Source organism: Sminthopsis crassicaudata, chromosome 4, assembly GCF_048593235.1.
Source record: "Sminthopsis crassicaudata isolate SCR6 chromosome 4, ASM4859323v1, whole genome shotgun sequence".
NCBI classification, from domain to species: domain Eukaryota; kingdom Metazoa; phylum Chordata; class Mammalia; order Dasyuromorphia; family Dasyuridae; genus Sminthopsis; species Sminthopsis crassicaudata.
This window is the reverse complement of record NC_133620.1, coordinates 187,943,098-187,958,150: the sequence shown is the minus strand read 5'-3', so window position 1 is coordinate 187,958,150 and position 15,053 is coordinate 187,943,098.

Sequence of the window (15,053 nt, the reverse complement as noted above, 5' to 3'; positions counted from 1 at the left end):
CTTATAAAATGGAGATAAAAATACCTGCATTCCATTGAAGTTCAACTTTACTACTGCATTGAAACATTGTAATATACACAAAGCTGAAAAGACATTTTTTTTTTCCTTTTTTATATGCCCACCAAAAAACCTCCATCATCTCTCTGTCCTAGAGAATGGCCATGGAGTGATGAATTTTCCTGCCATCCCAATTAATGAAAAAGTAAGGCATAGATAGATTATGTACAATCTACATTAGCAGAATACCCATACTCAAAAAATAACTAATCTTGGAAGAAGACTTGCCTTATTTCATTTGGATGTTAAGTATGAGATAAAAATAAAATAAGATGATTATAAAACACTATTGAAATTCAATCATATTATAGCAATGGTGTTTTTATTGCTGTTATAATCATTAAAATTGTAGTCTGATGGTTGGAGAATTGAAGTAAGTACTATGGTATCTCAGGCTTCATGAAGGCTGGGATAGCATCTTACATGCTCTCACAATTTTTACTAATCTGGAACAACTTCCAGAATAGGTCTAGCAATGAAACAGTCTCACTGAGATTGAAAAAGCTCAATGCCAGCAATTGGTCAATAAGTGCTCAATTAAATAATATATTTATGTAATTGTATTTTGCCATAGAAATTAATGAAATACAATATATAAAAGTATTTAGGGAATGCCTACTGTAAAATAAAAAGTTGAACATTATTTTTTAAAATTTTATTTATTTATAATTTTTGACAGTATATATGCATGAGTAATTTTTTTATAACATTATCCCTTGTATTCATTTTTCCAAATTATCCCCTCCCTCCCTCTATTCCCTCCCCTTGATGACAGGCAATCCCATACATTTTACATGTGTTATAATATAACCTAGATACAATATATGTGTGTAAATACCATTTTCTTGTAGTACTTTAAGTATCAGATTCCGAAGGTATAAGTAACCTGGGTAGATAGACAGTAGTGCTAACAATTTACATTCACTTCCCAGTGTTCCTTCTCTGGGTGTAGTTATTTCTGTCAATCATTGACCAACTGGAAGTGAGTTGGATCTTCTTTAGGTTGAAGATATCCACTTCCATCAGAATACATCTTCATACAACATTGAAGTGTACAGCGAGCTTCTGGTTCTATTCATTTCACTCTGCATCAGTTGATGTAAGTCTCTCCAAGCCTCTCTGTATTCCTCCTGCTGGTCATTTCTTACAGAACAATAACATTCCATAACCTTCATATACCATAATTTGCCCAACAATTCTCCAATTGATGGACATCCATTCATCTTCCAGTTTCTAGCCACTGCAAAAAGAGCTGCCACAAACATTTTGGCACATACAGGTCCCTTTCCCCTCCTCAGTATTTCTTTGGGATATAAGCCCAATAGCAGCAATGCTGGATCAAAGGGTATACACAGTTTGATAACTTTTTGGGCATAGTTCCAAATTGCTCTCCAGAATGGCTGGATTCTTTCACAACTCCACCAACAATGTATTAGTGTCCCAGTTTTCCCACATCCCTTCCAACATTCATCATTATTTGTTCCTGTCATCTTAGCCAATCTGACAGGTGTGTAGTGGTATCTCAGAGTTGTCTTAATTTGCATTTCTCTGATCAGTAGTGATTTAGAACACTCTTTCATATGAGTGGATATAATTTCATTTTCATCTTCTGAGAATTGTCTGTTCATATCCTTTGACCATTTATCAATTGGAGAATGGTTTGATTGCTTATAAATTAGGGTCAGTTCTCTATATATTTTGGAAATGAGACCTTTATCAGAACCTTTAACTGTAAATATATTTTTGAATTTGTTACTTCCCTTCTAATCTTGCTTGCATTAGTATTGTTTGTACAGAAACTTTTTAGTTTGATGTAATCAAAATCTTCTATTTTGTGATCAATAATGATCTCTAGTTCTCCTCTGGTCATAAATTCCTTCCTCCTCCACAGGTCTGAGAGGTAGACTATTCTCTGTTCCTCTAATCTATTTATTATCTCCCTCTTTATGCCTAAATCATGGACCCATTTTGATCTTATCTTGGTATATGGTGTTGAGTGTGGATCCATATCTAATTTCTGCCATACTAATTTCCAGTTTTCCCAACAGTTTTTTTCCAAATAATGAATTTTTATCTCTAATGTTGGTAGCTTTGGGTTTGTCAAAGACTAGATTGCTATAGATGTACCCGATTTTGTCCTGTGTACCTAATCTGTTCCACTGATCAACTGGTCTATTTCTTAGCCAATACTAAATGGTTTTGGTGACTGTTGCTATATAATATAGCTTTAGGTCAGGTACACCTAGACCACCTTCATCTGACTTTTTTTTTTTTTTCATTAGTTCCCTTGCAATTCTCGACCTTTTATTCTTCCATATGAATTTTGTTGTTATTTTTTCTAGGTCATTAAAATAGTTTCTTGGGAGTCTGATTGGTATAGCACTAAATAAATAGATTAGTTTGGGGAGTATTGTCATCTTTATTATATTTGCTCGGCCTATCCAAGAGCACTGAATGTCTTTCCAATTATTTAAATCTGACTTTATTTTTGTGGCAAGTGTTTTGTAGTTTTGCTCATATAATTCCTGACTTTCCTTTGGTAGATATATTCCCAAATATTTCATACTATTGACTGTTATTTTGAATGGAATTTCTCTTGGTACCTCTTGCTGTTGGATTGTGTTGGTAATGTATAAAAATGCTGAGGATTTATGTGGATTTATTTTATATCCTGCAACTTTGCTAAAATTCTGAGTTATTTCTAATAGCTTTTTAGCAGAGTCTTTAGGGTTCTCTAAGTTATAGAATCATGTCATCTGCAAAGAATGATAGTTTGATTTCCTCATTTCCTACTCTAATTCCTTGAATCTCTTTCTCAGCTCTTATTGCCGAGGCTAGCATTTCTAGTACTATATTGCATAGTAATGGTGATAGTGGGCAACCTTGTTTCATTCCTGATCTTACAGGGAAAGGTTCCAGTTTATTTCTATTGCATATTATGCTTATTGACGATAGTAAATATATGCTCCTGATTATTCTAAGGAATAGTCCATTTATTCCTATACTCTCAAGTGTTTTTAGTAGGAATGCATTTTGAATTTTATGAAATGCTTTTTCTGCATCTATTGAGATGATCATATGCTTTTTTATTAAATTGATTATTAATATGGTCAATTATACTAATAGTTTTCCTAATAATAAACCAGCCCTGCATTCCTGGTATGAATCCTACTTGATCATAGTGTATTATCCTGGGGATGATTTTCTGAAGTCTTTTTGCTAATATCTTATTTAAGATTTTAGCATCAATATTCATTAAGTATATTGGCTTATAATTTTCTTTCTCAGTTTTGATCTACCTGGTTTAGGTATCAGTACCATATCTGTGTCATAAAAGGAATTTGGTAAGACTACTTCATCCCCTATTTTTTCATATGGTTTATATAACATTGGGGCTAATTGTTCTTTAAATGTTTGATAGAATTCACATGTAAATCCATCTGGTCCTGGGGATTTTTTTTTCCTGGGGAATTGATTAATAGCTTGTTCTATTTCTTTTTCTGAAATGGGACTATTTAAGCAATTTATCTCCTCTGTTAATCTAGGAAACTTATATTTTTGGATAAAGTCATCCATTTCACTTAAGTTATCAAATTTATTGGCATAAAGTTGGGCAAAGTAACTCATTATTTCTCTAATTTCCTCTTCTTTGGTGGAAAGATCCCCCTTTTCATTTGTAAGACTAACAATTTGATTTTCCTCTTTCCTTTTTCTGATCAGTTTTACCAAAGGTTTATCTATTTTATTGGCTTTTTCATAAAACCAACTCTTGGCTTCATTATTAATTCAATAGTTTTTTACTTTCAATATTATTGATTTTCCTTTTAATTTTTGTATTTCAAGTTTGATTTTTGGTTGGGGGTTTTTAATTTGGTCTTTTTCTAGCTTTTTAAGTTGCAGGCCCAATTCGTTAATCTTCTCTTTCTCTCTATTTTGTTCAAATAAAAAGTTGAACATTAAAGCAGAATGATTCCTAATGTCTTAGAAGATATTCTATACAGGTACTTGGGGCACTGAAAAATTATGATTTTTGTCCATGGTCATAGAGTCAATATGCATTAGAAGTTAGTTATTCTTGGCTCCAATTATGTAGCTATTAACTATGCCTTCTTCTCTTATATTGACTTATTATTGTCCTTACCACTACATTCTTCTCTTAATCAAATGTTGTCAATATCATTCTCCTTTTATTTTATTGATGAAATATGTAGGTTTCAGAAGACCTGGAAAATATGAAAAAAATTAGTCATAAGCATATTCAAAACAATTGCACAAAAATATTTTGAAAGTTTTTTTAATAAACTGAATTACTAAAATATTTATAATTTAAACTATTTCTTGATGAGCACAGCAAAAACTACAATATTTGAATAGTTTCATATATACATATATATGACTGTGTAGTCTGTTTCACAAGGATATATTGATTAGTTCTGATCAACTTTAGATTCATTTATCACATACTCAACATGAGGAGCTGGAAGCTTGAAAAAATTAATAAATCCCAATAAAAGTAAGTTATTAAAAAGGAATCAAATGAACTTTTAGGAAAATTTACTTTAACTTGTTCCAATGTCAGAAGAACAAATTAAGACACTAGTAAAAACATACTGGAGAGAAAAATTTCAATCTTATCACATCCTGATTACTCATATAAAACAAAGCTCTTTGAGTAATTTCTAGCATAGTGTGAAATAATCAAGTAATTCTGACCCGGAAGACATATCCCATTGATTTTTTTAAAGTTAGGTCACATTGGTGGTAGGAGTCTAATAATAATTTACATTTCTCCAATGCTTTGCAATTAGCAAAATGTTTTCTAAGTGATAATCTTATGATGAAATAGCTTAATACAATCTCAATTTTACAGATCATATTAGAAATAGTTTTTAGGAGTTGTCAATTTATCTTAGTAACAGAGATTGTTTGAAGGAACAAATGATAATGAATTTCAGAAGAGTTTTAACTCAATATATAAATGCCAGTTGTATGACTATATGCAAATTAATGGAGATAAACCAAGAAAATATTTTTAATTAAAGTTTTTCATTTTCAAAACATGTGAATAGGTAATTTTCAACATTACTTTTGTAAAAGCTTGTTTCCCAAATTTTTTTCTCTCCCTTCCCTTTACTCCCTCCACTAGATGGCAAGTAATCCAATATATGTTAAATGTGTGCAATTCTCCTCCTCCTTCTCCTCCTCCTGCTCCTCCTCCTCCTCCTCCTCCTTCTTCTTCTTCTTCTCCTTCACAATTATTGTACTACACAAGAAAAATCATATTGGAAAGAAAAAAAATGAGAAAGAAAACAAAATGCAAGCAAACAATAGCAACAAAAATGAAAATACTATATTGTGATCTATACTCAGTCTCCATAATCCTCTCTCTGAATACAGATGGCTCTCTTTATCACAAGATCATTGGAACTGGCTTGAACCATCTTGCAATTGAAAAGAACCACATCCTTCAGAATTGATCATCATATAATCCTGCTGTTACTGTGCACAATGTTCTTCTGGTTCTACTCACTTCACTTAGCATCAGTTCATATCAGTTTCTGCAGGCCTCTCTGAAAATCATCTTTCTGATTTAACCAGAAAAATCTGAGTTATAATTCTATCACTTAATTTCTCTGAACTCAATTTTCTAATCTGTAAAATGAGAAGGTTGAATTACATGGTTGCTGATATCCCTCCCGCATCTAAATCTATAATCCTATCATCTCATGACCTTTCTAAATCTCATTTTCTGGATTTGCAGAATGTTATTTGCAGGAGTTAATTGAACTAGTTAGTGACCCTTATGTTATCCTACAGCAATGAAATTCTGTGACTCTAAAATCACATTTACCACTTCCACTCTGCACATATGGTACAAAGCAGAATATCCAACATGTGTGCAGAGTTTCTCATCTCAGTAAATGATAAATATTTTTGGTGAAAGCAACAAGTAAAGAGACAAATCTCTCATTAATGGTTAATGAATAAAGCATTAAAATCACAGTTCTATAGTAGTTTTTCATTGATCAAATCTCACAAACAAAAAAATTATTTTAAATGTAATGCTTATAAAAAGATATTATTAAAATTTCTATTTTACAAGCATCTTAAAATGCCTGCTATGTACCAGGTAAAAGGCAGAGTGGTTTAGTCACAAGGCTTCTTTAACTTACCACTCATGACCCTTTGTATCTGAGAATTTTTTATATGACCTTAGGTATATAAAATAAGTATATAAATAAAACATTTACTGATAATAAATAATAATTTTGCAACCTCTGCATTAAGTTACACAACCCCATTTAGAGTTTAGACCCATTTTGAAATTTAGGATTAATTTATTCTTCCTCTGATACATATTGAACTTGAGGCAAGTCACTTAACCTATGATGACCTCAGGGCCCTTTCTGAGAGTGCTGAATAGATGTTGTTCTTCATTGCTAGAAATTCTTAAGAAAGAAGAGATCTACAAATACCAATAAAATCAAAAATCTAATTCAAACCAAACAAAAAACTAAGCCTAGGAAAAATAAGGAGACACTGTGATACCAAAACAAGTCTTCTTTATAAGATTTTACTTTCTATCAAAAAAAAAAAAAAATATATATATATATATACACACACACACACACACACACATATATATATATATATATATATATATATATATATACATATATATATATATATATATATATACACACAGATAGATACATGCCAAAAATGTACAAAATAGATAAATAGGGAAAAAGAAAACCTCATGCATTTGCTAAGTGCTTAGAATATACCAATGTGGGAATACAAATATAAGTAAATAAGATATTCCTGCTCAAAAGAATCTTAAATTCCAACATGAAAAGCAACACAATAAGAAGCTGAGGACTTATAGGAGATAAGGAGATGTCATGACTGGAGGTATTCTAAAAATGTGCTAGAATCCTGAAGCTGAGTAAAATAAAACAAATAAGGGGCAGCTAGGTGGCACAGTGAATTAAATCGCAGCCCTGTCCATCTCAGAGCAGCTAGGTAAATGCAATAAGTAGAGCATTGGGTTTGGAATCAGGAAAACTTCTTTTCCTGAGTTCTAATGTGGCTTCAAACATTTATTAACTGTGCAACACTGGGCTAGTCTTTAACCCTGTTTGCCTTTGTCCCTCAGCTATAAAATGAGCAGGAGGTGAGAAATGGCCCTCCATTATCTCTAACAACAAAAACAACAACAACAAACAGCAACAAATTAAACCAAATGGTGTCATAAAAAGTAAGATAGGACTTGAAAATGAATGAGATATCAATAGTGGAATTTATTCTCAAGTGAGGAGGGACTGTAGATGATAACTGGCATAGAGTGGAGTGCAGACAGCATAATTGGAGATGCTCTGAAAGTAATCAAAATAAACAAAAAGTAATTTGGAACAAGGGAGATTAATAATTCTGAAGTTAAGAAAGATCTCCCTAAAGAAATAACACATAGGGTGACCCTTGGAGAAACTCAACATGTTTAAAAAGTTCATCCAACGTGCACAAAGAAGGCATTCCTAGAATGAGTAACAGCTTATGTCAAGGCCCAGAGACAACAGATGAGAGTTAATATAAAGGGATCCCCAAAAGCCAATTTGTCTGGAAAGTATAGTTCATGATATGAAGAAATGTATATTCAACATGAAAAGATAGACTGGAACTATATCATTAAGGGTTTTAAATGCTCTGCAGAGGATTTTGCATGTTATCCTAGTATTAATAGGAAGCCACTAAAGCTTCTTGAGCTCTGCATTGACAGGGTCAAGCCTATGATTTATGTATATCAATTTTTCGGCTGTATGGAGGACAAATTAGCAAGGGGAGAAGCTAGACATTGGGAGTGCAATTAGGAAGCAATTATGATAGTACACACAAAAAATAGTTATGGCCTGATTTACAGTGGTTGTAGTTTAAAAGCATACAGAAAGCTAGCAGTACATGAGATAATGTAGAAACGGGATCAACAAGACTTGGCAAGTCTTAGTATATTAGACATGGGGAGGAAAGTGAGATATCAAAAATGCTTTCAGGTTTGTGAATCTGTTTGTCCAATAGTAGATGAAGCTTATGTTACTTATCCCTAAATAAAAAGAGTATTTATTCCTATATTTAAATACCAGATACAGGAATATGTTATCATTTATAGCAAGAAAGGACCTAAGAATACCTCAAGGTTGTTTTGGATAATGTAGAAAAATTAGAAAAAGTTCTTCATGGAAAAATTTGTGAAGTTTTTGACATAACTGACTCACACTTACATTGATCTAAGCTGTGCTTTCTGTCAATTTTCTTCAATGAGGTCACATGCATATGAAGTCCAATGACATAACCAATGCTTCACTTCCACAGAATCAGTCACAGATAAAATGACAAAGTTAGCACTGGTGGTCTTCCAATTCAGTAACTAAATATCACCACAGGCATCTTTGCCTTTATATAGCTACCTGGCCCCTAAGACTTCCTATGTATGAGATATATTACAAAGAATACTGATGCTAAAGTCAAAGGACTCTTATTTTTGATATTTACCAGCTGACCTTAGGAAGCCAACTAACTTCTCTGCCCCACAATTTCCTCATCTGTCAAATGAGGGAGTTAGACCAGATGGCAGTTGAAGTCCCTTTCACCCCCACATCTATGATCCTAAAGGCCTCTTCAGCATCTCCATTATTGAAATCTGCTCTGAAAATTGAGATAACAATCAATTTTGAAATTATATGATAAATTAGTCATTCTAGAGTTATGATGATCTATTGTGTGATTTAAATTATAAAGATATTTGTATTCTAATTATAGAGAGAATAAAAGACAAAATTATGTAGTGAAGATAGTGCTAGTCAGAAAGTGAAGGAAGATCTGGCTTCAGATACTACATTTGACCCTATTCTATTTAGTCTTAGTTTACTTAGCTGTAAGATAGAATTAATAATAATTGTAACATCTTTCTCAGAAAGTTTCTCAGAGGTACATATAAATGTATATATGTATATTTGTGTCCTGTATACATATATCTTTATATGTATGGTTAGTCACCTGTGTCATGAGGCATTTAATTATACATGTTTTGTATTTGTTAGAGAGAGAGACAGATAAATGATATTTATCCTTCATTTTCAAAGAGGACCAATGACATTGTGGAATGATTTATTGACTCATGCATAAGTGAGGCAGAATTGAACAAAGTAGTCAGCCTCATTCTCTCTTCCAGAGCCACCAAACTCCAATGGCAAGACAAAAGTCAATATGGCTTTTTCTGAGTGGACCAGGATATAGGGGATGACCTTGGCATCTTTGTCTCTGGGTATATCACAGCACTTCCTTCAGCTGCTTTCAATGGGAATTGGAAAAAAAATTGTTTTCATACACCCATTCTGCTAGGGGAAACCTTCACTTGGAATAGAAATTCCCTTTCCTCACCAACAGGTTTGGGGCCTGCCAGTTATCCTTTATCTGGTTTAGCTTGTCTGATGAGACAGTTTTACTAGATGATGGATGCAGATGTTACAGTTTCTGGGAGCCACAAATGAGAGATGAGTGAAAAGTGGACACCAAAAGTGGATAAACACCTCTGTAAAAAGCTCAGCAAACCTTCACCCCAGATGTGCTAGAGCTTTCTAAATACTACATATACTCTAGATACATAATCAATACATACATTTCGGCTTTATCAGTATACTTCATATTATATTAAACATTTAATCCCCTGCTTTCATCTTGTGTAAAGATAGTATATGTTGCACTTGAGGACAGGCAGCATATATAGCACTTAATTCTAAACTTTGCTAAAGTTTAAGGTCATCTAAAGGTGATTTAGCTAATCCAGAGTATTAGTAAGAGCAGTATGGTTTTAAGTTGCTTGAAATACTTCTGGAAAATATTTTCTTCTAGTTTATATTAAACTATGTAACTGTGAAATCTTTTTGAGTTCTTTTTGTAAAAACTGATTTATTATTGGCCCCATCCCAGGCCTTTAGATCTCTGCTAATTGGTTAGTTTGGCTAATTTTTCATTGTACCTTAGCCTGGACGTTCACACTGAGGTCCCTCTACCTTTGCAATTAAGAGCCCCAAAGATTTTTAATATCTCTTTTTATATGAACACTTACTACTTCCTTATCTTCTCCTTCTGTGCAGTAAATGTGTTATGGAAACTGTCCAGCTTATTCATTTGTAAAAGTAGTGGGAGATTCATTATTTAAACCCTTTGTGATTTTTTTCCTTTAGACAAATGAATTTGGAAGGAGGAGAGACGCTGAGAGGAAGGATTCTTAACCAACCATAAAGGGATGCCTTAGGAATAATTGATGACTGAGCTAGAGAACATTAGTGCTAGAAAGTGATTTTGGAGGTCATTTCATTCAAACTCTTCATTTTTTGATGAGAAAACTGAGTCCCAGAGAGGAAAATCCACACAGGTGACAGGGCTGGAGCAATGAGCAGTCTCCTATCTTGTACCTAGATTCCACTCCAGTATTCTTCCTGTGACACTGTGCTAACTCTAATGATTGCCTGCTGTCAAACTTAGCTGATAAATTCTGTCTGTATTCCTGCTTATGATGAAGATGCTATAAAAGGTGCACTTTGACATTTCTCATTGCTCTTTCAAAGTCCTTCTTCTTTAGTATTATCATCTGTCTAGCCTGTAATATCAAACATTGACTCAATTGACTTTCTTGTCCTATTTGCCTCAATCTGAAGATATTTACCTTAGGACAAGCCAGAGTTTCATATGGTTTCACCCCCTCCAGACCACTGTTGTTGGGTTATTTTATATGACAAAAGAAATAAAAAGCTTTGATAAAGACATAAAGCCTTTTTAGTTTTACTCTGTTGCCTTATTATGGCTTAGAAATGACCTGGGTTTCTTAAAGTTTGTTTTTTAATATTTGAATTATTATTGCCCAAATGGTGGACAGCCTGTGCAAATATGTGGGAGATATGTATGAGGAAGAAAATCTGTTCCAATTTATCTGTGTTAAGTGAATGAAAGGAGTAATGTGAAATAAATCTGGAAAAGCTACATAGAGCCAGATAGTAAAGAGTTTCAGGAATCCAATAAAAGATCTTATATTCTGTTTTAAAGAAGGAAGCCATTAAGTTTCTTTATACTGAAGCATAAAGTGGTCAAATTTTTGCGTTAGTAATAATATAAATTTCCCAACTGAATGGAGGATAAATTGAAGGAGAGGTCAGGTGTACAGAAATTAGAAAATTATTTAGTATTTCATGTGAGAATTAATATGTGTTTGGATTAGGTAGATAGGATCTTCCTTCACAATACTTACCTAAAACTATTCCACTACCATTTAGATAACTCTAACTTATCTTTAATTTTTCCTTCTTCCTTATCTCTATCTCTTAAAACCCCTTTCATTGTCTCTAATATTTATGCCTTTGCTGATGTTTCCTTCTATGTCTTTCACCTGATAAACATCTATATATCATTTGAAATTCAACTCATTTACCTATTCTCCATTAATATGCAATGGTCAGATTCTTCTCCTCAACCATCACTAGCATTTTGTTTTTCATATAGTTGGCAATTCATACACTTGGAGTAAGGAAGAGATCTTCTTCAGTTAAAATATGGCTTTAGATACTTACTAGTTGTGTGATCCTGAGCAAGTCACTTAACCCTCTTTCCCTCAGTTTCCTTTACATTCTCTCCCGCCTCAGTTTCTTTGAAGTTCCTGATTTTTTTGTTCTTCCTACTGAACATTATTTTTTCTCACTCAGTAAAATAATTTTTAGTAATTTAATTGGAATAGCATTGAATAAATAAATTACGTAAAATTGTCATTTTTATTATATTTGCTTTGTCTACCTATGAACAACAAATATTCTAGTTATTTAGATCTAACCCTATTTGTATAAAAAATTATTTTATGTTTATATTTGCATAGTTCCTATGTTTGTTTTGGCAGATATACTCTCAGGTATTTGATACTACCTAGTTATTTTTAAATGATCTAAAACATATTGAGTAATATGGCTCACAATAATCTGATTTTCCTATTTTTCTTTTTTGATTAAATCTGTTTTAGCTTTAATTTTGAAATTATGATTACCACCTGGTTTCTTTTTAGATAATATAAATTCTATTCCTGACCTTTATTCTGTATTGTGTTTTATCTCATTTTTGTAGCATTTCCTGAAAGCAACATATTGTTGAATTCAACTTTTTAATTAATTATCAATTTCCATTTTATGGGTAAATTCATAGCATTAATATTCTAAACTATAATTGCTTGCATATTTTCCTCCTTATTTTTCTTCAGTATTTTCCATTTTCTATTCCTATTTTTCCTCCCTCCTCTTCTTTACTTCTATCAGCTACTTTGCTCTTTCTTAACTTTGCTATTGCTTAACCTACTCATCTTTCTAAGAATCCCTTTCTCATTTTATCCCCCAACCCTTGCTCCTTTCCCTCTTATTTGTTTCAAAATTTATGAAACTTTTTTACCCATTTAGATATTTATATTGTTTCCTCTTTAATCCATTCCTGTTGAGAATAAAGTTTGGTACTATCTATTCTCTTCCTACTGGCTTCTTCTGTATCAGTTTTTCCTTTTTGTCTTATTTATATGAAATAATTGCTCCATTTTATGTCTCTTTACACAGTTTTATTTTTTTTATAATTGCCTCATCTTACTCACCTCAGTGCAAGCATTTCTTTCAAATTATTTGAATAATGAATACAATAACAACAGAACCATTAAAATTTTCACTTAAAAGAAATAAATGATTTAGTTTTTTTGAATCCCTTATAATTGGTCCTATATTTCTCCTGGAGGTTATATGTCAAAATTCCCCTTAACTTTTGCTATTTTTAATCACAAATGCCTGAAAATCTTTCAGTTCATGAGATGACTTTTTTTTTTTCATTTAGCATTATACTTAACTGAGTAAGTTACTCCTGCTTTTAGCCCCTGTTCTTATACTCTACAAAATATAATATTCCAAGATCTATGTGTATCCCTTCAACATAGTAACTGCTAGGTGTTATGTTATCTTTGTTGTAGCTTCACAGTATTTAAATTGTGTAGGTTTTATTTTTCCTTGTTGAATTGAATACTTTCTTCTCAACCTAAGAGTTTTGAAACAGGGCTATGATATTTCTGTAATTTTTCCTCCTGGAATTTCACTATTTTTTACCTTTTTATTTTTAAAATACATGCAAAGATAGTTTTCAACATTAACCCTTGCAAAGCCTTGTGTTCCAAATATTTCTACTTCCCTTTCACCCATCCCCCCTCCCACAGACAGCAAGTAATCCAATATAGGTTAACATGTGAAATTCTTCTAAACCTATTTCCATATTTATTATGCTACACAAGAAAAATCATATTAAAAGCAAAAAAAGAGAAAGAAAAAAATCAAGCAAACAACAACAAAAATGATGAAAATACTATGTTGTGATCCATACTTAGTCCCCATGGTCCTCTCTCTGGATACAGATGGCTCTCTCCATTACAAGTCTATTGAAAATGCCCTGAAACACCTCATTGTTGAAAAGAGTTACATTCATCAGAGTTGATCCTCACATGATCTTGTTTTTGCTGTGTACAATGTTCTGTTGGTTCAACTCACTTCGTTAAACATCAGTTCACGGAAGTTTCACCAGGCCTTTCTGAAATTATCCTGCTAATCATTTCTTATAAAACAATAATATTCCATAACACTCATATACCATTAACTTATTCAGTCATTTTCCAACTAATAGTCATACATTCAATTTCCAGTTCCTTGCCACTACCAAAATGGCTGCTATAAACATTCTTGCACATGTGGGTCCTTTTCCCTTTTCTAGGATCTTTTTGGCATACAAATCCAGTAGAGACACTGCTGCATGAAAGGATATGCACAGCTTTTTAGCCCATTGGGCATATTTTCAAATTGCTCTCCAGAATGGTTGGATCAGTTTAAAATTTCACCAATAATGCATTAGTGTCCCAGTTTTCCCACATTTCCTCCAACAGTTATCATTATCTTTTCCTGTCATCTTAGCCAGAGAGAAGTGTTGTAGTACCTCAGAATTGTCTTAATTTGCATTTCTCTAGTTAATAGTGATTATTTAGAACATTTTTTTCATATGACTAGAAGTGAATTTAATTTCTTCATCTGAAAATTGCCTATTCATATCTTTTGACCATTTATCAAATGCAGAATGGCTTGTATTCTTTTAACCGATTCCAATTTTCAAGGAATTATTTCCTTCCTTAAGTTTTTGATTCTATATTTCAAATTGGTTGACATTATTTTTGTAATTATATTTTCCTAGATATATACCAAGGACTTTTCTTTTTTTTTAATAACAATATTTCTTGTTTAATAACAATATTTCTTGAATTGATTTGTTGATGGAACACTTTGGGGCTTAGAAATAAGTTGATAGAAACTATTGATCAATTAATCAATTTGAATTTATTAAGCTGGGTGCTGAGGAAACAGCAACAAAAATGAGGCTGTTCTAAGATGCTATCTCTGGGAAAATGAGAGTATGTAAATTATTTAAGAGAGACACTATACAAGAATAGGGACAGTGATTTGATCTGTGGTTATTCTGGTTTAGGGAACTCTTCAGTGAAAAAATTTCTCTACCCTCATTAATCAGGAACTCCTTTACAATATATTGCCTATTAAATTGTTGCCTCATAAAGTTACTTAGAGAGGATTTTGGGAAGATGAAAGAGTAGGTCTTTTCAACCTTCAACTCCAAAAAAAAAAAAAAAAAAGATTGTCTCAGAGGAAATCTAGGCCAGAGGAAATCATGAGAAATCAGGGGAAAGCAGTTGAAGAAAGACTTGACTTGTAAGGGCAGAGCTTGAACCCAAGTAGGGTCAAATACCCCTGATTAATCAAGGAACAACAGGCATTGGGAGCAGCTGAGGAACATCTGAGGAACAGCCTCATCCTTAGAAACTTTCATCTCATGGACAGTGTAGAGGTCTGGCAGCTGAATAGGAGAAAACTGAA